Source organism: Lontra canadensis, unplaced genomic scaffold (genome assembly GCF_010015895.1).
Source record: "Lontra canadensis isolate GAN:19392208 unplaced genomic scaffold, GSC_riverotter_1.0 scaffold27, whole genome shotgun sequence".
Lineage (NCBI taxonomy): Eukaryota > Metazoa > Chordata > Mammalia > Carnivora > Mustelidae > Lontra > Lontra canadensis.
Window position 1 is genome coordinate 2,109,609 of NW_022631021.1, and position 12,764 is coordinate 2,122,372.

A 12,764-nucleotide genomic window follows, 5' to 3' on the forward strand; every position below is an offset into this window, starting at 1 on the left:
ATCCTCTCCAATGCTTGTTGTTTACTGTGTTGTTGATTTTGGCCATTTTAACTGGTATAAGGTGGTATCTCAATGTGGTTTTGATTTGAATCTCCCTGATGGTTAGTGATGATGAACATTTTTTCATGTGTCTGTTAACCATTTGTATGTCTTCTTTGGAGAAGTGTCTATTCATGCCCTCTGCCCATTTTTGGACATGATTATCTGTTTTGTGTGTGTTCAATTTGATGAGCTCTTTATCGATCAGGGATATCAGCTCTTTGTCTGTATTGCCATTTGCGAGTATTTTCTCCCATTCCATGGGTTGCCTCTTTGTTTTATTGACTGTTTGTTTTGCTGTGCAGAAGCTTTTGATCTTGATGAAGTCCCAAAAGTTCATTTTCACTTTTGTTTCCTTTGCCTTTGGAGACATGTCTTGAAAGAAGTTTCTGTGACCTATGTTGAAGAGGTTACTGCCTATGTTCTCCTCTAGGATTTTGATAGATTCCTGCCTCACATTGAGGTCTTTTATCCATTTCAAGTTTATCTGTGTGTATGGTTTAAGAGAATAGTCAAGTTTCATTCCTCTATTCATAGCTGTCCAAGTTAAGGGAAAATATTTGTTACTCTTAGGTAAAATAAGATAACCCATATATAGCGCAGGCCACCACGTTTGGAACTTATGTTCCCTGTATGTGTTTCAAGAGTAATCAGAGTTCTGATCTTCAGAAAAACTTAGGTGAGATAACCTGAAAGTCCTCAAATCCTAATTACTGAATATAATTAAAATGTGAGCTTTGGTGTTGGCAATTTTTCAGTGGAAACCATGATCAACCAATCAACTACTTTTTTTCCCCCATTAAATAGCAAAAGTTTATTGAAACTGTTATAACTGCTTTGTGTTTTATTTCTTTTTTTAACATAGTGAAGTATTCTTTTTTTCTCACTTCATTTTATTTTTTTTCAGTGTTCTAAGATTCATTGTTTATGCACCACACCCAGTGCTCCATGCAATACGTGTCCTCCTTAATACCACCACCAGGATCACCCAACCCCCAACCCTCTCCCCTCCAAAACCCTCAGTTTGTTTCTCAGAGTCCACAGTCTCTCATACTTTGTTAACTAATCTGCTTTTTTTTTTTTTTTTTTTAACCAGCATTTTTAAAAGACTAAGGCCACAGGTGGGTAATTTTCTCTGGGACAGATAGTAAATTAGTTCATGTATATACACTGGCCTTCGATCTTATAACACTAGGAAGAAGCAGGCTCCCTGCTTCTCTGCCAAGGAGAGAGCCCAATGCTGGACTCGATCCCAGGACCCTGAGCCAAAGGCAGAGGCTTAACTCACTGAACCACCCAGGTGCACCCTTCTTCCATTTTAAAACCACACTAATACTTATTAGAAAGTAGATGAACATTGATTAAAAACACGAAGCATGTTCATAGGTTTTGATGTGAAAGAAGAATAATGTTATAATACGTATGGTGAATTTATCGGTTAGCAGATATATTTAAGAAAGTTATCCTTGGTTAATTCATTATAAATACTGGCTGAAGTAAAGCCAATGATGAACTTCCTAGTTGAATTTTCACTTTTATTTCCTTTGCCTTTGGAGACATGTCTTGAAAGAGGTTGCTGTGGTCAATGTCAAAGAGCTTATGTTCTTCTCTGGGATTTTGATAGATTCCCGATTCACATTGAGGTCTTTTATCCATTTTGAGTTAATCTTTGTGTATGGTATGAGAGAATGGTCAAGCTTCATTCTTATATACATAGCTGTCCAATTTTCCCAACACCATTTAATGAAGAGACTGTCTTTTTCCACTATATATTTTTTCCTGCTTTGTCGAAGATTAGTTGACCATAGAGTTGAGGGTCCATATCTGGGCTCTCTACTCTGTTCCGCTGGTCTATATGTCTGTTTTTGTGCCAGTACCATGCTGTCTTGGTGATCATAGCTTTGTAGTAAAGCTTGAAATCAGTCAATATGATGCCCCCAGCTTTTTTTTCTTTTTTTTTTCAACATTTCCTTTGCAATTTGGGTCTCTTCTGGTTCCATACAAATTTTAGGATTGTTTGTTAGAGCATTTTGAAAAATGTCGGTGGAATTTTGACCAGGATGGCATTGAAAGTGTAGATTGCTCTGGGCAATAAGGACATTTTAACAATGTTCATTCTTCTGATCCATGAGCCTGGAATGCTTTTCCATCTTTTTGTTTCTTCTTCAATTTCTTTGATGAGTGTTCTGTAGTTACTTGAATACAGATCATTTACCTCTTTGGTTAGGTTTCTTCCCAGGTATCTTATGGTTCAAGGTGCTATAGTAAATGGAATCGATTCTCTAATTTCCCTTTCTGTATTTTCATTGTTAGTGTATAAGAAAGCAACTGATTTCTGTGCATTGATTTTGTATCCTGCCACATTACTGAATTACTGTATGAGTTCTAGTAATTTGGAGGTGGAGTCTTTTGGGTTTTCCATATAAAGTATCATGGCATCTGTGAAGAGAGAGAGTTTGACTTCTTCTTTGCCAATTTGAATACCTTTTATTTCTTTTTGTTGTCTACTTGCTATTGCTAGGACTTCTGGTACTATTTAGAACAACAGTGGAGAGAGTGGGCATCTTTGTCATGTTCCTGATTTCAAAGGGAAAACTGTCAGCTCTTCCCCGTTGAGAATGATATTCGCTGTGGGTTTTTCATAGATAGATTTTATGAAGTTGAGGAATGTTTCCTCTATCCCTATAATTTGAAGAGTTTTTTTCTTCAAAGATTTTATTTATTTGACAGAGAGAGAGAAATCACAAATAGAGAAGCAAGCAGAGAGAGAGAGGGGAGGAAGCAGGCTCCCTGCGGAGCAGAGAGCCCGATGTGGGGCTCGATCCCAGGACCCTGGGATCATGATCTGAGTCGAAGGCAGAAGCTTGAACCCACTGAACCACCCAGGTGCCCCATAATTTGAAGAGTTTTAATCAGGAAGGGATGCTGTATCTTGTCAAATGCTTTTTCCGCATTGATTGAGAGGACCATGTGATTCTTTTTTCTTCTGTTATTGATTTGTTCTATCACATTGATTGATTTGCAAATGTCGAACCACCCTTGCATTTGAGGGATAAATCCTGCCTGGTCATGGTAGATAATCTTTTTAATGTACTATTGGATCCTATTAGCTAGGATCTTGTTGACAATCTTGGCTCCATACTCATCAGGCATATTGGTCTGAAATTCTCCTTTTTGATGGGGTCTTTGCCTGGTTTGGGGATTCAGGGTAAAGCTGGCTTCATAGAAAGAGTCTGAAAGTTTTCCTTCTGTTTCTATTTTTTTTTTTAATAGCTTCAGGAGAATAGGTATTATTTCTTCTTTGAATGTTTGGTAGAATTCCCCAGGGAATCCATCAGGTCCTGGCCTCTTTTTGGGAGGTTTTTAATCACTGCTTCAATCTTGTTACTAGATATTGGTCTATTCAGTTTGTCAATTTCTTCCTGTTTCAGTCTTGGAAGTTTATAGGTTACCAGGAATGCATCCATTTCTTCTAGGTTGCTTAACTTATTGGCATATAGCTCTTGATAATAATTTCTTCTGATTGTTTCTATTTCCTTGGTGTTAGTCATGATCTCTCCCTTTCATCCAAAATTTTATTAATTTGGGTCTCCTCTCTTTTCTTTTGAATTAGTTTGGCCAGTGGTTTATTGATCTCATTGATTCTTTCAAAGAACCAGCTTCTAATTTCATTGATGTGTTCTACCATATCTCTAGATCCTAACTCATTAGTCTCTGCTCTAATCTTGATTATTTTCCTTCTTGTGCATCAGGTTGGCTTAATTTGTTGTTGATTTTCCAGTTCTTTAAGGTATACAGAGAGCTGGTGTATTCAGGATTTTTCAGTTTTTTTAAGTGAGGCTTGGATGGCTATGTATTTCCCTCTTAGGACCAACTTTGCCATATCCCATAGGATTGGACCAATGTGTCTTCATTCTTCTTGGTTTCCACGAATTGTATAAGTCCTCCTTTGATTTCCTGGTTGATCCAAACATTTTTGAGCAGGTTGGTCTTTAGTTTCCATGTGTTTGAATTCCTTCTAAACTTTTTCTTGTGGTTGAGTTCCAGTTTCAAAACATTATGGTCTGAGAATACACAGGGAATAATCTCAATCTTTTGGTATCAGTTGAGCCCTGGTTTGTGACCCACTATGTGGTCTTCAGTGTCACTGAAATTCCTTTCTTAGTCTTAAAATTCCTTCCTTGCAGTGTCATTGTCTCCCAAATATTTTGTTGGAATTCCTAGTCCTTGGGAAGCTGATCTGATAGGTCACTTCATCAAGATTGATGAGGACCAGTTTCCAAAGTCCTTTCTGTGAGTTGAGTGGGAGAGCCATTCAGAGGACTGACAGTCTGAGTCTGGGGATGAGCCAAAGACAGGAAGAGCAGAGCTCCAGGATGAGGGACACACACAGCAAATGGCCAACAACCAGGCTGTAAGGAGACCAGAGATGGCTGGCTGTTGGACTCTTCTGTCAGCTGGGGCAGCAGATAGGGGTTTGAGAACCAGCTGTGCTACTTCCAAGTCATGTGGCTTTAAGCAAATCCTGAAACCTTTTATTTAAACGTCAGATTTTTTCCCCTCCATCCTAGATGCTGAAGAAATAATAGTAGCTCCATCTGCCTGAAATGATTGTTGTGGGCATTGCACTGAGATGTACTGGTAAGTGCAATATATACAGCATGAGTGTCTTTTTTTTTAATTTTTAAAAAAGATTTCATTTATTAATTTGAGAGAGAGAAAAAAAATTACAAGCAGCAAAGGAGGGGCAGAGAAGCAGGAAAGTGAGAAGCTGACTCCCCTCTGAGCAGGGAGCCATGGGACCTCAGGGACACTGAGATCATGATGAGCCAAAGATGCTTAACCAACTGAGCCACACACACACACACACACACACACACCCATGAGTGTCTTTTAATTGGTCAGTTCCGCCCTAAATTCTCTTCCATTGAACCTCCTTTTGACTTTAATCTATAACTACCACTTCAATGGTCCCCTCTCTCAGATCCATTTAATCTCCTTTCCTCCCCCTTTAGAACATCCTATATGCTTTAGAGTAGCAGTCTGTGATACTTTCATAAATTTTCTTCCTACCACAGTCTATCTCAGGCCCAGAGAACACAGTCGTGAGGTTTAAGACATACTGAGATGTGCCTTCAGTTTCAGGTTGTGTGACATGTCAAAGACTACTCAAATTACATTGCAATGAACTTCAATTACATTGTGATGAACATCTCATCGATCTGAGATGCTAGGAGCCTTCTTAATATCTGAGGGGGTGTAGAGATCCTTCTGAGACTCTTTCACTGTCTCTAACACAAGCGTATTTTCACAGAAGTTCAGACATAGTCATTTATAAAACGCCTACATTTTCCTGGAAAACTTCCTATATTCTTTCTATTTATAACTGCATTTGTTTTGCCTTTTTTGTGTGCCAGCATAATGTTTCTTTAAAAAAAAGATGTCATGTAATCCTTGCAATGCCCTCCATGATAGGAAATATGAAATGAAGTTTTAGTGGAGTAAATGACTCACTAGGGAAAACACATGTCTGTGCCATGATGTCATCACTGACGATTCCATGGCCCCTTTGTTCTCGGGGGACCTGCTGTTTCCATAGGCCGTCTAGCTCACAGGATGATTTTGCTTTCAAGTAAAGCCAACCTCAAAATTATGCTAAGTGTGAGGGCCAGAAGTTAATAGGAGTTAAGGAATTTCTGAAGACAATAGTGCAAAGAAGATTCCACTGTTCTTGGCAGCTAGTTCTCCAGACCGAGTGGAATGAGTCAAAATTCTTATTAAGGTCTTATTAAATCTGATGTCAGGAACCAGGATTATTTGGCATCTTGAATAGGGACTGGCTGAGCTTACTTTTTAGCTACCAAGTGCCCAGGCCAGCCCAGCCCATATGTCCCCAGAGGCCGGACAATTAACATTGCATTGGTATTTATTAGTGATAGACTCTGCTGCTCATTCCCTATTTTCTCTTTTCCCTTTCTTCCATAATACTGGAACCAGAGTTTTAGATGGGCACCTGGGGGGTGAGAATAAACTTTGGTGTCCAGCCTCCTTTGCAGCTAGATGTGGCCACATGACTAAGTTCTGACCGAAGCAACATAATCCCAATCAGCCAAGAGCAGCTTGTGGAAATTTTCCTCTGAGGACAATAAAGATTACAGTGTGACCCCTGCTCCCCACTTTTCTTTTTGTCCTTTGCTTTTTTCCTTTTGGCTAAAATTGATGTGGCACACCTTAGGTCAGAACAGCCATCTTGGATCACGTGGTACCTCGAGATAGATGTCTCCTCTGTGGAGTACTAAGACGACAGAAGCCTGCATGTCTGAGGACTTCATGGACTAGCCATGGTCTCAGCTGTGGACTGCCCACCTCTTGACTTTGGGGAGTGTTTTCATCCCCGTTATTTCCATCCCCTGTTGCTAGCAGCAGAACCCTTCTGATGTAACAGAGCACCAGCTGTGGACGCTTTGAGGAGGGGAGAGATGAGAGGGGGTGGCGATGTTCTCAGGGATTCCCGAAGGTGGTCTCAGGAAGGAAGCAGACACTGCCTGGGGTAGGACACAAGTCCAGTGTGACAGGTGCATTCTTCCCCATGCACACAGCACACACAGCAACTGCCCTGGTGCTGCTTTGGCATCTGTAGCCAGTAGTCCCCGAGGCTGCCCCCCTTCTTGCCTGCTCTGGAACAGGAACTCATGGCTCTGAGGAAACTGGTCTCCTTATTAGCTGCTCTGTCCGAGGTGCTGGTAAGTGGTGGGTGGACCAGCCACATCTTAGATGCCTCAGTCGCTGCCTGTTGGTGGCAATTTTGTTTTGCTTTAACTTTCAGAGATTTCAGATGTAGATATCCTGCGACAGGTGGCAGGCTTCCACCGCTCCAGGCCCATCCCGTTCTTGAGGGAGTGTGGCAATGAGTTCCAACATGTTTTGCAAAATTAATGACATGCTCAAGAATCGGGTACCAAGAATAATGGAAAGAAGACCAACCAGGCAGCTGGCACCTGGATTCTTAGTCCTGGCGCCAATGATAGAACAGGGCATTGAGCAAGTTCCTGAGCCGCTCTGGTTCTCAGGTTTTGGAAACACGAGAAATGGTGCAGCTGGTTACATGATTTCTAAGACCCCTTTTGGTTTTACGGTCTGCTGGGTGTCCCTCATTATCCCTTCTCTTTCTTCCATAAGAATAGAACATCAGAGTTCTGTTATCATTCCGATTATTTCTGTCACCATTAAATAGATGGGGCTTACCCTACAATTTTATTTCTATCTCTGCAAGTATTCAACTCATCTGTGTAATATACATACAGTAAAACATTTTACAGTCCTTTCATTGGAAATGGGAGAAATAAAGCAAATTTGTCCTCCCCTTTGATCGTACATTAGTAAGGACAAGAAAGAAAAGAGCATTTTGAGTGTCCTTGGGTAAATGAAACTGAACCATGTTTTTGTCTGATTTCATCTTTAAAGCCAATGACAACCATGAAGCCAATGCTTTCCAAGGGTCATACAGAGCGGGGAGTTGTGGAAGCTTGGGAAGAAGGTGGGGATGGGTTTGATTCTGGCTGCCGCACTACCGGCTCTATGACCCTGGCCAATCAACTTTCCTTTAGTTTGCTGGTTTCCTCAAAATAATTTCCTAACTACTGTTGACAACACTGAACCCACATTTAAACACTCCCCTGGAACCTTGACTTAGGGACCAGCCTTACAAGTGATTGGCCCTCCTCCCCTGCCAGTACTAAGATGACTCCCCTTAGTCTTCAGGTAGTAGTTGAGTTCTCAGCCTGCCTTAGCACAGACTTCATGAATAATCAAGGGGGCTTGGCTTTGATCAGCATGTGTTAACCCTCACAGGTCATCAGAATTATCCAGGAAGTTTCAAAAACATACAGATGCCCAAGCCCAGCCACGGAGAACATATTTGATTGGTCTGAGGGTAGTGCTCAGGCATTGGTACAATTTTTCAATTTTTTCAGTTTTTCAGACCCCTTGAGTGATTATTTTGTGCAGGCAGGCTTGAGACCCATTGGCTTAGATCTCCTACCCCGTGGTAGGGCAGAAGTGGGAGGAATATCCCAAGCCATTGATAAGCAGAGGAGAGATTGAGGGTTGAGGACTATCCCAAGCCAGTTGCAGAGCCCACATAATAGCCATATTGTGAAACCCATTCTTTAATTGCGGAAATTCTTACCTTAGCTCCAGTATAGACATGGGAATGAGCATCACACACTGCTAGAAAATGCAAGACCATCCCTCTCAACTTCATGTTCGCAGGTAGCAAGAGAAATAGTAAAGGCACAAGACTTCATTCCAAAAGAGAGCTAATAAAAACATTACCTCAACACTTGGTTCCCTACATTGGTGTTGTGAGCATGGCCTTAACTGTTCCTCGGGTCAAAGACCAGAATCTTTTATTTTGGGGGCAGCTAGTGGTTCTGTTCAAAGCTATTGCTACCAAGAAAAAACCAAAAATATAAGAGAGGAAGCCATTCAATAAAGAAAATTACACTTAGAAAAAACAAACAAACAAAAAACTTAGACTACGTGTGAAAGTTTGAAATGATTTTCTCCATTTAAACAATGAGTGGGGACTTTATGTACTTTCAGCCTGACAAGTCCAGCACTTGGGCAGCATAGACAGAGGGAGGATGGAGAAAATTGTTTAAGCATTTCCCAGATGCTTTTTGTATCACATGCAGTGTTATGTATTCAGACACCCATGAGCAAGCTTGCAGGAGAGCCAAGGAACAACAATGCTGTCGTTTGCCCTTTGAATAACTAACCACCCGTTACAGAGTGCAAATGTGATTCTTAAGTAGTTTTTCACACTTTGCAAAATTCTGGGAAAAAAGGGAAGGATGCATTTCTCTCTCTTAAAAAAATCTGTATTGAAATCTGAGATAATATTTGTATTTTCTATAAACGTATTAATAAAATGTAATAGAAAGTTCCACCAAACTTTTTTTGTTAGGAAAAAAAAACCCCACCAGGGACTTTTGGTCATTTGTAAGGCCATTTTGTCATGTTCTCTCTCTCTCTCTCTCTCTCTCTCTTTTTTTTAAAGATTTAATTTATTTATGTGAGAGAGCAAGAACACAAGCAGGGAGAGTCATAGAGGGAGAGGGAGAAGCAGAAAGCCCCTCCCCCCAAGAGGGGATCCTGATGATGTGGGAGGCAGGACTTAAGGCTCCATCCCCGGGGGAGCTCCATCCCAGGACCCTGAGACCGTGACCTGAGCCAAAGGCAGACCCTTAACTGACTGAGCCACCCAGGTACCCCTTATCATGTTCTCTTAAAAGCAGCTTGCCTGTCCCACTTCCCTAATTTTCCCCATGGCACATCATTCTTTCAGTCATCTGACTTTGCTCAGTCATTTTAAGATATTTTCCCATTCTGACTTCCTAACACCAGTCTTCTTCCTCTTTGCTTGCCACTATTGTGAGCGCCACAAGGTAGACCCTCTGAGTCTCTCACCTGGACTCTGGGTGGCAGGCTGTCTTCTCAGAAAGTTTCTGTGAGCTCCATTGCCAGATTAGATTTTTTACAACACATTTTTTATCATTCTTTTGTGTAACAAGCATTCATTTTAATACAGTGGAAAGACCATGAACTCAGATGTCAGAGAGCAGAGTTCAGGTCTGAGTTCCAAAATTAACTAGTAAATCACTTGACTCCCTTGAGCCTCAGTTCTTTATCTATAAGAATAGAGATAATAATTAAATGTTGTGAACTGACATATGTAAAATGCTTCATGCAGTGTCTGGAATACACCCTGTCAATTATTTGCTCAGTGATTATTATATTTGAAGGAGTGGATTCTAGAATCTCAGTCTCTTCCAAGCTCTAATACTATTCCATTGTGTTCACAAACTTTCGCCTCAAACAACTCTGCTTTATTTATTGCCCAAGACATTTCCTGTCCCTTTGCTATTTTCTCAACTTCTCATTTTGAATCTTGGGCTTGGAATGTTAACTGCTAGTGCTTTAAAGTCTTCCTCCTCCAGAAATTCTTCAGAGACCACCTCAGCATTTGCTGCCTTCTGCCTTCCGTGAACTCGCAGCAATTCCTAGCGCGGGGAGCCATGCCTCCATGGGTCTCTCATGCTTCTCAGGTCTTTTGAGCAGGGGTACTTGCTGCCTTTGTTTCAGAGGATGTTTCTAGGGTGTTTGTATATTCACAGCTTGAGGATACAGAGGTAATTTCTCCCTCTGGAGCAAAGGGCAAGTTTGTTTACTGTCCAGTGTAACAGAGAGAATGCCTCCTTTCAGAGCAAAAGTCAGGCAGGCTCACTGCCCTCAGAAAAGACATGGGTTCCCCAAGCCCGGTTCTGTTCCGATAATGCAACACGTGGTCTATGTAAGGGTCACTGGGCCTTCTTTGCATTAGCCTGTGGGACCCAGGGCCTGGAGGACCGGTGCAAATGATGATCCTCTGGCTGCTGCTCATCCTGTCAGTCCCTCCTTGGGGTCTGGTTCCTTGTGCATTCTGCCAGCTTCCCTGAATATGTAGTATGTTAACTTGTTAGCTTGCAAGTAAGATACCATTTCAGATCCTAGAATAGCTCTTGACAACTATTATTGTTATTGTTATTATTTGGTTGCTATGGTTTCTAAATATTTTTTCGTAACAATCTACTCTTTCCCCCCTTTTTTCTTGTCATGGGTCTGTGGAGAGACTGATTTATAGAGCAACCGGTTTGTGGGGAAATCACCCTTTTTTTTTTTCCCCCCCTGCAAGAACGTTCTGAATCATGGCTTGTGTTGATTGTTTCCTGCCATGTTATTTGTTTTGGTTCTGTATATCATGATTCTCCCCCCCGCACCCCGCAAAAAATTATTTTTCATGTTGGTCTGTTAGCCTGCAACTACACACGGTCTCCAGACCTCTTTTGAGTCATTTGGCTTTTGTTTATGTTTATTTCTGGCCTTTGTTACTACATTTATGTCTTCTTATGGAGAGGGTCTCTTTTGATTTGCCTTTTTAAAAAAAATCCCCCACGGTTTCTAGTGAACATCAAGATTAGAGCAACTGCGTTTGCTGAAAGAACGCTCAAGATAAAAGCGTTTGAAGGAGTCTAGTCAGGTAACGGCCATCCTTTCCCTCTTTTCCACCAGAGGGCGCATTCCGTTCCACCTTAGATTTAGGAACATTTCACAATCTGGGATTCCGTCTGCTTTGAATACCTGGGTGTCTGTGTTTCCTAAAGGTAGCTGAATGAAGTGGTAAGTATATAAAAATGCTTTCTTAAGTGAAGCCTTGGTCTGGTTACACTTTATCCTACACTGGAGCTCCAACTGGGGCCAATGAAACCTTCTATGATTTCATCACTAGTGCTTCAATTTGCTTCAATTCATCACTATTGCTTCAATGAAACAATTCAAATTGTTTCAATTTACTAGGTAGTGAGTTTGAAGGCCAAGACCACATCCTGAAAAATGGGTTCCTATGATTTTTCACATTTTCCTGCAACCTGAAAGTTTATGTCAGTGCACACATACTGACAGTCCACACACAGAGCAGTGGTCTGACTAGAAATTCTGGACCTTGTGCTACTCTGAGGGTTATAAAATAAATAGATCCCAAGTCCCGAGGTGGTAAGGATGACTTAACCAGTATTGAATCTGACAGAAATGAAGTGGCAAAGTGTTGCTTTCTTAACTTGAAAGTGAATTTACTCCCTTGTATCTTTCACAGTTTGCTCAAGGAGGTCAGAGCTAACTGAATAATCAACTCCCACCAGCATTGGACTTTTATTAAATTTGAATGGTTCATCCTAAGAAGATACTGTATTAGTATTAGGATGCAGGGTGTTGTTGTTGTTGTTGTTGTTTTTTTTTTTTGGTTTGTTTGTTTTGTTTTGTTTTGTTTTAAGCTTCGTAACTTTTCATGCAACCACAGCTTTTTGAAGTCACTTGAAGTTTGAGCTAGCCACCTTGGGGAGGAGGATGAATATGAAACACTTACTGTTTTCTGCTCCATGGTTCCCCCCATTCTGACAGGGAGAGATTGTTTCAGGACAAGTGAGAGGTCTGGAGGAGGGGTGCGCAAAGCTATAGACTCCACAGAAGTAGCTCTTTGTGAAGAAGCAGGGCCTGTCAAGAAGGCAGGAGTGCAGTATCCCCTCTTCCTTCCTTTAGAGATGGCTTTGGTCTCTGGATTGTTCAGCTTTGCTAGTACAGAAAGGGCAGCTCTCTACCCTTTCTCATTTGTAACATTACAACGTTTTGAAGCCATAAACTCTTCAGAGATGTGAGGGGGCCACTGAAGTTGCTTCAGGCGCCTCAGCTCTTCCTTAACAGAGTTTTGAGGGCGAGGCATCATCTTAATTATCTTCATTTCCAGTGCTCTGAGCTTGTCACTGTACAGGCACATGGAAGGTGGTCATTAAGTGCACGGGGTTCTAAAAGAAAGGACTCAGATATGTGGCCTCTTGACTCTTCAGGCACACTGCCTCGCTGCCCCTGAAAATTAGTGTAGAGTGCTACCTCCTCTCTTCACACTTTTTAAAAAAAATATTTTATTTATTTATTTGACAGAGAGTGACAGCGAGCGAGGGAACACAAGCAAGAGGAGTGGGAGAGGGAGAAGCAGGCTCCCCGCAGAGCAGGGAGCCTGATGTTGGACTTGATATGGGGACCCGGGGATCATGACCTAAACCAAAGGCAGCTGCTTAATGACTGAGCCACCCAGGCGTTTCTTCTCTTTGCACCCTTAACCTCAGAGAGCT